Genomic DNA, 13,522 nt, shown 5'->3' with positions numbered 1-13,522 from the left:
GAGAATTGCTTGAGGCCTGGGAGGTCAGTGTTTCAGTGAGCTGTGATTGCACCACTGCACTCCAGCTTGGGCAACAGAGCAAGACCCTATCTCAGGAAAACAAATTAAACTTGTTTGACTCTATGTTTGATTTTGCTTTAATCAAGATTCTGTTTGCAAAATCCAAACGCTGTTTTTAAAACTCCTTACAATTTCCATTATGACTTGGAGAGGACAGAGGGAAGGGGGAAGAGTTGGCTTGTCTTGTGGAAGGAGATTCTGAAAAGGGCAGTTAATTACTCTGAAGTCATTAAGTAGAAAAACAAATGTTCTTTGTTTTGATAATTAAAACCCTTGTAGATAAAGACCAGAAGATTCTGGTCCTCAAATGATATTATAATATTGTTTTCAATACATTCAGAATTTATATTACTCTTGAATTTCTTTTCCCTGAGATTGGGTTCACAGTTTGGTAGAGATACTTTAAAGAGGTAGTTAGCCATAAAAACCCTAGAAGAAAACCTAGGTAATACCATTCAGGACATAGGCATGGGCAAGGACTTCATGTCTAAAACACCAAAAGCAATGGCAACAAAAGCCAAAATTGACAAATGGGATCTAATTAAACTAAAGAACTTCTGCACAGCAAAGGAAACTACCATCAGAATGAACAGGCAACCTACAGAATGGGAGAAAATTTTTGCAATCTACTCATCTGACAAAGGGCTGATATCCAGAACCTAAAAAGAACTCAAACAAATTTACAAGAAAAAACAACTCCATCAAAAAGTGGGCAAAGGATATGAACAGACAGATATGAACAGACACTTCTCAAAAGAAGGCATTCATATAGCCAACAGACACATGAAAAAATGCTCATCATCACTGGCCATCAGAGAAATGCAAATCAAAACCACAATGAGATACCATCTCACACCAGTTAGAATGGCAATCATTAAAAAGTCAGGAAACAACAGGTGCTGGAGAGGATGTGGAGAAATAGGAACACTTTTACACTGTTGGTGGGACTGTAAACTAGTTCAACCATGTGGAAAACAGTGTGGCGATTCCTCAAGGTTCTAGAACTAGAAGTACCATTTGACCCAGCCATCCCATTACCTGGTATATACCCAAAGGATTATAAGTCATGCTGCTATAAAGACACATGCACACATATGTTTATTGTGGCACTATTCACAATAGCAAAGACTTGGAATCAACCCAAATGTCCATCAGTGACAGACCGGATTAAGAAAATGTGGCACATATACACCATGGAATACTATGCAGCCATAAAAAAGGATAAGTTTGTGTCCTTTGTAGGGACATGGATGCAGCTGGAAACCATCATTCTCAGCAAACTATCGCAAGAACAGAAAACCAAATACCACATGTTCTCACTCATAGGTGGGAATTGAACAATGAGATCACTTGGACACAGGAAGGGGAACACCACACACTGGGTCCTATTGTGGGGACAGGGCAGCAGGGAGGGATAGCATTAGGAGATACACCTAATGTAAATGACGAGTTAATGGGTGCAGCACACCAACATGGCACATGTATACATATGTAACAAACCTGCACGTTGTGCACATGTACCCTAGAACTTAAAGTGTAATAAAAAAAAAAGAAAAGAGAAAAAGAAAGAAAAGAAAAGAAAAAAAGGATAAACTAAATAACAACAACAAAAAAAAAAAAAAAAAGAAAAAAAAAGGTATTTAGTTGGGGTGAAGAGGAAACAATGTTTATGTCTAACAGCACCTGGGAAAATATGTCACAACTGTCATTTTGATCTTAGCATCTATCTATCTCCCTTGAATCTGCAAATATTATAGAAGATGATCGTTTACCTTTTTATTCTTATGTGCTTGGACTCTCTCTCCTATTACATCCACCCCAGCATTATTATCACTAATCATAAAAATGAATTGCCCTTCCAAAGAAATCTATAAAGCAAACCTTCAATGTCAGGTTGTTTAGATTTAGAAGAGAAGGACTCAAGTGAGTTCACTTTTCTTCATACAATTATTAGAGAAAACAAGCAAAATTTCCAGTAACCCCAAACACTGCCTTTTCTCCCTGGATCTAGTTAATTCCTATCAACTCTTTAGTTGACTCTAAGGACTGGCTCTAGGAGATCCTGACACCTAAAACACAGGTACAGATAAACTTGCATAAACGTTTTGGTCCAGGTCTTGGCCTCCAGTCTTATGATGGGCTAGTGGAATATTGCTTCATCAGATGCTCATGACAGGGATTGCAAACTCGCTGAGGCTTCATAGTTGAAGGAAGAGGCAGTTCATTTGTCGAACAGGCATGACAGAAGGTCCCTCTGCAGTTCGTACACACATTCTTCGTTAGACTGACATCTTCCTGGCGTAGCTGATACACCTGTGGTTTCTCAGCAAGCAGCAGCTGATCCTATTCATCCATAGGGTGGGTTGCAGTCTGTGACTTTCTTCCAGAAGCATTTTTAGTTTAACATTTTCCTCTTGCATTTTGTGCTTCCCATCCATCTTGGATTCTGGCTTCTGGGAACCCTTTCCTGGGATGCTCCTGTTGTTTCGTAATCTTCTTTCATTTTCCTGATTTAGTTCTAACTCAAGCTGGTTCCACTGCCTGGTGAGCTCCTCGACTTCGAGCTGCAGACTGTTGATCTTGTCTTCAGAGTCCTGTTTGAAGAGCCAGTTGTTCAACTCAGCAGACTGACAGCTTCGCTCAGCCTGGCGCAATTTTTGTTCAAGTTGTTTAATGATAGCAGTCATCTGATTAGTCTTCTGTTCTAAGCTACTGTTTAGTTCACTTTTCTGTTTTACTCCTAAGTCTGAACTCTGCAGCTTAAAGGCAAGTTCATGCTTGAGGGGCCTGAGATCATCTAGCTGCTGCTGAAGAGATACCAGGGCATCTTGCTTCTCACAGACATCCTTCTCCAGCATCTTCGTATCTCCTGCCTCATGCTGATCTGTATCTCCAGTTCTTTTTCAATATCCAATGGTAATTGTGTCTCTTCTTTTAAATGCTTTCTTGCTTCACTTGGTGCTTGCCCTTCTGCAGTTCTGTCTTGCTTGGGACCCTTCCAACTGGATTCCAGTATATAGGAACTTTCCTCTTTAACTCATTACATTTCTTCTTGTAAGGTAGTAATCCTGCTGTTTGCAACCTCAAGCTCCTCTGTCAGTTTAGTGTTGGATTTTTCTAATGCCCCTACTTTTGTGTGAAGGTTGTTTACAGTAGCATTCAAATGCTTGTTCAGTTCTTCTACAAAGTTCTTCTGGTCCAGAATCGCAATAATCTGACTGTCTCCTTCACTACTTTTACTGCTGTTTCCGTTCTTGAAATACATTGAAAAATGTATAACTCCAACCTGAGAGTCCAAGTCTTCTCCTTTCACACTGAAATTGGCATCAATGACATTCAGACCCACCAACAGGCCATCAATTATGGCTCCTTCTTCTATCATAAGGGCACTGGGTTCGTAGAATTCACTGAGAAGTTATTTCTTATTGATCAAAGCTTTCATATATTTGAAAGTTTCTTTTGCATTAATGCCAAACAAAGCCAAGCTCTTCCTCTACCTACTGGCATCTTAAGTCCTGGAAGATTTTTAACACTTGCTGTTATCTCTGCGGCTCCTGGAACAAGCTTTTCTACCAGTTCTAGATCCCCCCAGAAGGCTTTATTTCGTCAAAGAAAAGTTTTTTCTTTTTCTTTTTCTTTTTCTTTTTTTTTTTTTTTTTAAGTTTTCAAGCCCTGTTTCAGACAGTGCTCCATCACTACAAAGAATTGCTGAAGAGGTGCATAGTCAGAGTCAAGAGTCCTCTCCAGGTTCAGAGCTGATTCAACCAAGCCCTTGATACTCAGCTTGCCCATGTTCATGAGGTTCATGTGTTCCTTAGCCACGAGATAATTAGGATGGTGCTCGCCGCTGCCGCCGCAGCGCCGCTGCTCAGCAGCAGCAAGGGTAGCCGGGAGCCGGCGACAGCAGGGTTCCCCTGGAGCGCTGCTGCTCAGCGGCGGGGGCACTCCGAAGCCAGCGCCTCCACCTCCTGGGTAGAGCAGGAAGAAGGGGGCGGCCACTGGCAAGTCAGCCTCCGACTGCCCGGCGCGGGAGGCCGGCGGCAGCCGCTTCTCGCCCTCACCTATAAGCAGTTTTATAAGCTTTCTGAGACCAGAAAAAATAAAAAGAAAAAGAAAATCAGTCTCATTATTTTATGTGCGTAGAATTTTTTTTTTTTTTTTAACCAAAAACTCATTATGGACAAAACAAAATACTACCGCCCCACTCCAAATTATCTCTGCATCATGCTCACAACCTCAGCACAAAGTTCAATAGAGGTTTATTGGATATGTTGGCTTCAATCATTGAGTGCCGTAATGATGAAATTTCATCAGTTTTTGTAAACATTCTCTGAGGCCGGATAAAACTCAGGCTGTTCTGAGGATTACACTAATTTTGAGAAAGGCTTGCAATGAGGATCCCTTTTTTTGACTACCTCAGAAAAAAACATATAGGTTTAAAATCCAGAGTTCTTTGTTAATGTCACACATCTAAAACCTAGATACCAACCTGTGTATACAGGATAATTACTTTATCGCTATGGTAATTAATATTTAATATTTTAGAATATTAGGAAAATTTAGAAAGTTTTGCTACTGCTGTTTGCCTTCATTAGGAAATGCTTAAACAGTAAATTGATAAAAGCTGATAGTTAAAAAATTAATCTGTGACATTAAATTTTATTTCCAATTATGTTTTATGGGAATTGTATTCTACTTTTTGTATTTTTAACCACAGTTTTACTATACTATATATAAACCTATATTTAATATCATATATATGTCTTTGACATTTGAGAGATCCCTATTTTTATGAAATAATCAGCTTTGTAAATATTTATTCTATTTTAAATACTTGGTTCTAAATTACATGAAATGACAGTTTTCAGTACGGTTTTGTGGACAATTAGACACACCAAAAAGTCACCACCACAGAATTATTGTTTAGTGAGAGGCCTTAAGCATGGAAATTGTTAAAGTAAACTTCTCTTACCACAATGGTTGAATGACTTATTCACAGTGGTAATGGAACTATTTGTGTCACTTTCAGGAAAAAAAAAAAAAAATATATATATATATATATATATATAGTTACATTACTGCAATTGCAATATATCACTGTATTATTAAAAATGGGAATTATATTTTTACTATTTTTTTGCCTTGCTTTGCCCACCCTCACAAAATAAGGTCCTACTAATTTAGCAAGAAAGTTGACAAGCTATATTTTAATCTGATGCAAAAAAGTTTAGACTATTCAGGTATTATTTTTAATTCAAAAAACAATATGCGTGTCTTCCTCACTTTGTGAGATTGAGATAGCATTGAAAATCGTCAAATAATTTTTATGTAAAGTGGCAAATTTTAAAAAACAATGTATTGAAATGCTTTCAAAGCAGTATTTTAAACAGATTTTGAATGTGTTGCCATACACTGTGATTTACATAAGTAAATCTCACCAAAAACAATGATTAATGTACTTACCACTTTCATTTTAGTGATGAAAAACTTTTGGATTCCTCCACCTGGCCTCTAAGAGTGCCATCCAATTCAAAAGGGAATTTTTAATAATTAACCATTCCCAAATCTTTAAATGCTTGATGCATTGTAAACCCTTATGCTTACAGAATTTCAGAAGAGGAAGGGAACCTGTAAGTTAGTAGAAAAGAAGGTTAAGTTTCATGGTTACTAAAAATATTTGAGAGAGATGGATTAATATGCAGTATACATTTCCAGACAGAATTAATTATAACAATTTTTAAAGGATATTAAATATGAAGGTGTTAAACAGTGGGAAAAGGAGTAGCTTTTCCAGGAAAAAAAAAAAATGATGCTTATGTTGGACAGGGTGGGCAGGGAGAAATTCAGATTCTTTCAAAAATGTAAGTACAATATAAAAAGCACATACACAAAATTTAGTTTGGTCTTTGGATTTGTTTTCTTTTCTAGTTTTAGCAACTGAAGTCCAATGTTGTTTTAGTGACTGGGCATGATTATACTTATTTACATGTTTCCCAAAAATGTATGCATTAATTTTCTGTCTTCACACCACTTATATTTTATATCTATGTTATCATATTTGGCAGAAAATTACTATTCTCTACATAGGCATTACAGCATTTTACATCATTCTAATTAGACATATATCATGGCATACCTGGTATAGCATATCCTGGTACTATTGGTAACAAAGGAAAATTTTGCTGAGAAAGTAAGATGAGAATCATAGAAGCTTTGTTTATCAGATGCTGAGGACAGCTGTGGTATTAAAAGCTAATAGTTTGAAAACAATAATCTACTGAAAAAAATGATGGTACGGAATGACCATATGCATGCTATGTAAAAAGAAAGCATATACAGGCGTGCGCGCGCGCGCACACACACACACACACACAAGCTACAGAAACAGAGGCATATTTTTGTAATACACCTCAGTTTTTCTTTAACATAGTTGATTTTTCCTTTTTTCCCCCAGTGCTTCTGACAAGTTCAGAACATTGTATAGTTTCCAACCTTCAGAGTTCTTGCTAAGATTACGTTTTACTAAAATTAAGAAAAGTGCTTTTTGTGCTAATATTGTTTACACTAGAAAAAGCATGAAGGTGTTTTGAGAGATTGTCAAACTCAGCCACCGCTCAATAAACATAAAATTTAATCAAAATCAGTGTACTTCCTAGGAAAACCCAGCTTTAAAGTGAGCTGCCTACTCTGCTTTTGCAAAAAGCAGAAATACACAAACACACACACCCCTACCCATTCCCACCACACAAATACTCCTGGACAAAAGTCTTTCACTCAACTTTACCTATACAGAAGTTGGAGATGCAACCATGATACAAGGAAAATTGAATCTGAATTTCAAATTTAATTTTCCCTGAATGTGCACATGGAGTGTGTATGTGTGTATGGAACAATTATATGTTGCTCTTCTCAACTGATTATAATGCTATTACATAATCAATTTTACATTGCGAACATTATTTTTTTAAAATTGACGGACAAAAGAATATCTGTTCACTGTGTATAACATGATATTTTGGAGTATCAATATACATTATGGAATGATTAAATCTATATAATTAATGTATACATTACCTCACATAGTTACCATTTTTGTGGTGGGAACACTTTACGTCCACTCTAAGCATTTTTTAATAATACACTGTATTATTAACTACATTACTATGTTGTACAATAGATCTTCTGAACTTTTTTCTCTTCTCTAACTGGAATTTTGTATCCATTGACCAACATTTCCCCAACAACCACCCCTACCAACCCAGTCCCTGGTATCACTCTCCTGTTCTCTACTTCTGTGAGATTAACATTTTTTAGATTCCACATATGAATTAGATAATGCAGTATTTGTCTTTCTGTGCCTGGCTTATTTCCCTTAGCATAATGTCCTTTGGGTTTATCCAGACTGTCCTTCTTTTGATAGCTGAATAGTATTCCAGTGTATACATATAAATATTTTCTTTTTTCATTAATTTGTTGATAGACACTTAGGTTGACTCTATATCTTGGTTATTGTGAATAATACTAAAACAAACATAGCAGTGCAAATATTGCTTCAACAGACTGATTTCATTTCCTTTGGATGTATACCCAATAGTGGGAATGCTGGATCATGTGGTGGTCCTATATTTAATTTTTTGAGAAAGCTCCATATTGTTTCCATAATGGCTGTACATTCCCACCAACAATGGGCAAATGTTTCCTTTTCTTTACTTCCTTGCTAACACTTAGCTCTTGTCTTTTGATCATAGCCATTCTAACAGGTGCTTGGTCATATCTCACTGTGGTTTGGATTTGCATTTTCCTGATGATCAATGATGTTGAACATTATTTTTTCATGTACCTGATTGCTACTTGAATGTTGTCTTCTGAGAAATGCCTATTCAAGTCCTTTGTCCAGTTTTTAATTGAGTTATTTATTCTTTTGCTATTGAGTTGTTTCAGTTCCTTCTATATTATGTATCTTAACCCCTTATTAAATGTATAGTTTGCAAATATTTTCCCTATTTAGTAGGTTGTCTCTTTATTCTGTTGATTGTTTCCTTTGTTGTGAGGAAGTTTTTTAGTTTGATGTAATCCCATTTATCTACTTTTGCTAGCGTTGACTGTGCTTTTTTTTTTTTTTTTTTTTTTTGACTGTGCTTTTTGGGTCATATTGAAAGTTATTGCTCAAAACAATGTAATGGAGATTTTTCTCTAGTTTTTTCTATTAGTTTCATAGTTTTGGGTCTTACATTTAAGTCTTTAATTCTTTTTTAGTTTATTTTGGTATATGGTGTGAGATAGGGTCTAATGTTTTTTCTTCTGCATGTGCATATCTAGTTTTCCAATAGCATTTATTAAAGAGCCTGTCCATGCCTCATTGTATGCTCTTGATGCCTTTAGTGAATATCAGTTGACTGTAAATATGTGGATTTACTTCTGGGTTTTCTATTCTGTTCCAATGTTCTACTTGCCTGTTTTTATGACAGAAATATGCTATTTTATTTACTACAGCTTTGTAGGATATTTTGATGTCAGGTAGTGTGATGTCTCCAACTTTCTTCTTTTTGCTCAAAATTGCTTTGGCTATTCAGGATCTTTGTGGTTCCATAATAATTTTAAGATATTTTTCCTATTTCTGTGAAGAAAGTCATTGGCATTTTGATAAGGATTGTGTTGAATTTGTCAGTTGCTTTGGATAGCAAGATAATTTTATCAATATTAATTCTTCAGATCTATGAACACAAGAAATCTTCCCATGTATTTGTGTCTTCTTCAATGTAGTTCATCAATGTGTTATAGTTTTTAGTGGAGAGATTTTTCACCTTCTTGATTAAATTTATTCCTAAGAATTTTGTTTTTTGTAACTATTATAAATGGGTTAGTTATAAATTTTCTTTTTCAGATAATTTGCTGTTAGTATGCAGAACTACTATTGATTTTTGCATGGTGACTTTTATTCTGCAACTTTACTGAATTCTTTTATTAACCCTAGTAGTTGTTTGGTGGCATCTTTAGGGTTTTCTATATTATAACATCATATTTGCAAAGAGAGACAATTTAACTTATTCATTTACAATTTGGATATCTTTTATTTCTTCCTCTTGTCTAATTGTCCTGGTTAAAACCTCAAATGCTATATTAAATAGAAGGAGCAAGAGTGGGCATTCTTGTCTTATTCCAGATCTGTGAGGAAAAGCTTTCCAATTTTCACTGTTGAATATGATGTTAGCTATTGCTTTGTCTTATATAGTCTTTCTTGTGTTTAGGTACATTCTATACCTGATTTGTTCAATGTTTTTAATAATAAAATAAAGTTAAATTGTATTCAATGCATTTTCTGCATCTATTATAATGAGTGTATGAATTTTGTTCCTTATTCTATTAAAGTGATGTTTCACATTTGTTAATTTAGACATGGTGGCAGGAGGCAGATAGTTTCCTAGGCGGGAAGGGGTGGGTCTCTACTGAAACGCCACCTTCAAACCAGGGATGGCCTGAAGCTTTGAGATTGGGCTTCTAGCTCCAGGTGAAGTCCTCCACCAGGAGTGAGAACTTCCTTGGTGCCTTTTGGTCAATCAAGTGGTGCTTTATCCAGGCCCACCCATGGACCAATCAGCATACACTTCCTCCTGCCCATGGATCAATCATCACTCACTTCCTCCATTCTGAGCCCATAAAAAAACCAGGACTCAGCAGGTTCAGACACTCGTTGGGACCACCTTACTGCTGAGAGGAGATACCTACTTTGGTCTCCTCTCTGCGGACAGCCTTTTGGTCACCCAGTAAAGCTCTTCTCCACTTTGCTCAACCTCTAGTTGTCCATGTAACCTCTTTCTTCCTGGAAATGGGACAAGAACTGAGGACTGACAAATAGCTGGCATGAAAGGGGCTTTAACACATTCCTGGCTGGCTCACCAGGCTGTGGGTGATGATATACTCCCAGACCGTGGGAGTGAAAAGTGGTGACCCTTCTGGGGGCCTAGACTTCAGGATTCCCTGAGCCAGAGCTGTAATACTATAGCCCTGTCACTCTCTGCTGGTGCTGGGTGGCTGACCCACACAACATGCAGTGGTGAGGCTGGACCAGCCCAGGAGCCACTGGCCAGAGCAGGGTCATGAGACTGAAATAGCTGTAACAGAAACGGTCCTGCAGCAAACCCATCCCTTCACTTGCCATGCTGCAGATGACAAAAAGAAGAAGGACAAAAGAGCTGCAGCCTTTCTGGGAGCTCAGACCTCAGGGCTCCCTGAGTCAGGGATGTGACATGCCCTAACACACTCTTTGGGGCCCTGCAGTTCCTGGCATCTCTGAGCTTTCAGGCACCACCACATTGCCCTCATTCAGATGCTGGTGCCTGCAGTGGAAGTTGCTTGTAGTATGTCTGATCCAGCCACAGCTTCACACAGAGCCATCGCCTCTGCCAGTGCCTGAAGCTGCCTGCCCCACTGCAGCAGCTGACATGCATGACTGTGCACAGTGGCCGGAACCCACACTCAGTCACTCACACACCACTTGCTGCTGTGTGCCTGGCTTGCCTTTGGCAGGTGTGAGAGCCAGGTCAGTAGTGTGAGCCAGGTGCAGCCTGCTGGGCCAAGAAGGTGGAACAAGCCCAGCGGGCATGATCAAAACTCAAGCAGAGGCACCACCAACCACAGAGGTTTCTGTCTGGTGAAGCAACACCCAAAGGATCCTGTGACAGTATGTTGAACCATTCTTGCAGCCCTGGATTTAATACCATTTGGTCATGTTAATAATCTTTTGTATGCCGTGTTAAATTCAGTTTGGCAGAAGTTTGCTTAGGATTTTTGCATCTGTATTCATCAAGGGCTTTCGGCCCACAGTTTTCATTTTTTGTGATATAGTTGGTTTTGTATCAGGGTTAGCTGGCTTCATAAAATAATTTTGTAAGTATTTCTTCCTCTTTATTTTTTATTTTTTTGGAAGACTTTGAGAATTGATATTAGTTGTTTAAATGACTGATAGAATTCAGCAGTGAAGTGATCAGGTTTTTGGCTTTTCTTTGATTTGAGGCATTTTATTACTAATTCAACATCCTTACTTGTTACTGGTTTCTTGCGAGTTTCTATTTCCTTCATAATTCACTCCTAGTAGGTTGTATGCATCAAATAATGTATCAATTTCTTCTATAATATCCAATTTGTTGACATATAGTTGTTCAGAATAGTCTTATGATACTTTGTATTTCTTTGTATCTGTTATAATGTCTCCTTTTTCCTTCTGATTTTATCTATTTGAGTCTTTTTTGTTTTTTCTTAGTCTAGCTAAAGGTTTCTCAATTTATCTTTTCAGATAAACAACTCATAAATTTGTCGATGTTTTATATTGTTTTTCTAGTCCCTACTTCATTTATTTCTACTCTAATTTTTATTATTTTCTTTCTTCTACAAAGTTTGTGCTTAGTTGATTCTTGTTTTTCTGGTTCCCTGAGATGCAACATTAAGTGTTTTATTTGAGATTCTTTTTTTCTTTTTTGGTGTAGCTATATATTGCTATAAACTTCTGTCTTTGAACTGATTTTGCTGTGTCCCATAGGTTCTGGTATATATTTTTTTGGTCTCAATAAATTTTAATTTTTTCATTTAATTTCTTCATTGACCTATTGGTTGTTGAAGAGCATGTTGTTTAATTTCTATATATTTGTGAATTTCCTGAAGTGTCTCCTATTATGGATTTCTTGTTTATACCATTGTGGTCAGAAAAAAACTCGATATAATTTTAAAATCTTACATTATTCAAGAATTGTTTTGTGGCCTAACATATAATTTGTCCTAGAGAATGGCTCATGTGCAGTTGAGAAGAATGTATATTCTTCAGCTGTTGGATGGAATGTTTTGTATATGTCTGTTAGGTTCATTTGATCTAGAATGTAGATTAACTCGGATGTTTATTTTCTGTCTAGATGACCTGTTCATTGCTAAAATTCTGGTGTTTAAATTCCCTACTATTATTGTATTGTTGTCTGCCTCTCCTTTCAGAAACAATTACATTTCCTTTATATATTTAAGTGCTCCAATATTCAGTATACAGTTATAAATATAGTATCATCTAAATGAATTTACCCCTTTATTATTATATAATGCCCTTCTTTGTCTCTTTTTATACTTTTTAAAGTCTGGATTAGTTGCTATGGATATAACCACTCTTGCTCTTATTTAATTTTCATTTATATGAAATCTTTTTTTTTATTGCTTTTATTGTCTATGTCCTTAAAGGTGAAGTAAGTCTCTTGTAGGCAGCATATAGTTGGTTCTTTCTGGTAATACATTGAGCCACTGGGTCCTTTGCAGAATATAATTTATTTAATTTAAAGTAATTACTATCTGATAAGAACTTACTACCGCCATTTTATTAATTGTTGTCTAGTTGTTTTGTAGATTTTTCATTCTTTTCTTCTTCTCTTGCTGTCTTTTCATGCTAAGTAATTTCTATAGTGGTATGCTTTGATTTCTTGCCTTTTGTTTTTTATATATTTTCTATTATTTTTGTTTGGTTGTTATTATGAGGCTGCCAAAAAGTTCTTATAGTTATAAAAGGCTATATTTAGCTGAAAACAATTTAACTTTAATTGCAAAAAAAAAAAAAAAAAAAAAAGAAAAAAAAAAAAGGCACACCTCTACTCCCACACAACATTTTGAATTTTTGATGTCACCATTTTTACATCTTTATAAATTTCCTGTTCTGTAAAAATTTACTGTGGCTATTATTAGTTTTAATTATTTTGTGCTTTAGCCTTCATGCTAAAAATATAATAGATTTACAGATCACTGTTATAGTATTAGAGTATTCTGAATTTGACTGTATGCTTACTTTTCTGGTTTCATACATTCACATTTTCATGTTACCCATTTGTATAGTGTTCTTTCAGCTTGAAGAACTCCTTTTACCATTTCTTGTAAGACAGTTCTGATGTTAATAAACTCCTTCAGCTTTTGTTGTCTGAGAATGTCTTTATTTCTTTTCTTTCTGAAAGATAGCTTTGCTGGGTACTGCCTTCTTGATTGAAAGTTTGTTGTTGGTTTTATTTTCCTTCAGCATTTTGGATATATCACCCAATTATGTCCTGCCCTGTAAGGTTTCTGCAGAGAATTTTCCACTGCAAAGTTCTACTCTGTGATCTTGCTCTGCTCCTCTCCACAATTTTAGTTTTTATTTGGAAAAATCACAAACAATTTTCTATGTACCTATTGTTTACAAACTGTCAGTTATTATTTTCAACAAAAAAATTTAAATGAACTTGTCAATACTGTAAATATCCTTTATTATGGACTGAAATGTGTCCTTTTAAAACTGAACATTGAAGCCCTTATCCTCAAGGTGATAATACTTGAAAACAGGACCATTAAGTAGACAATTAAGCTTAAATGAGGTCATATGGGAGGGACCCTAATCCAATAGGAATGGGGTCCTTATTTGATTAAAGAGAAAGAAAGAGAAAAAGAAATACCAGGAGTATGCAGA

The 13,522-nt window shown here is 36.2% G+C and overlaps 1 pseudogene; it reads right to left on the bottom strand.

Annotated features, from left to right (window-relative positions):
* Positions 1-2,190: 2,190 nt before the first annotated feature.
* Positions 2,191-11,139, bottom strand: LOC103244299 (protein RUFY3 pseudogene; annotated as a pseudogene).
* Positions 11,140-13,522: the final 2,383 nt, after the last annotated feature.

Source organism: Chlorocebus sabaeus, chromosome 23 (assembly GCF_047675955.1).
Source record: "Chlorocebus sabaeus isolate Y175 chromosome 23, mChlSab1.0.hap1, whole genome shotgun sequence".
In the NCBI taxonomy this organism is placed as follows: domain Eukaryota; kingdom Metazoa; phylum Chordata; class Mammalia; order Primates; family Cercopithecidae; genus Chlorocebus; species Chlorocebus sabaeus.
Note: the sequence above shows the minus strand (reverse complement) of the source record. Positions and strands in the feature narration are given on the sequence as shown.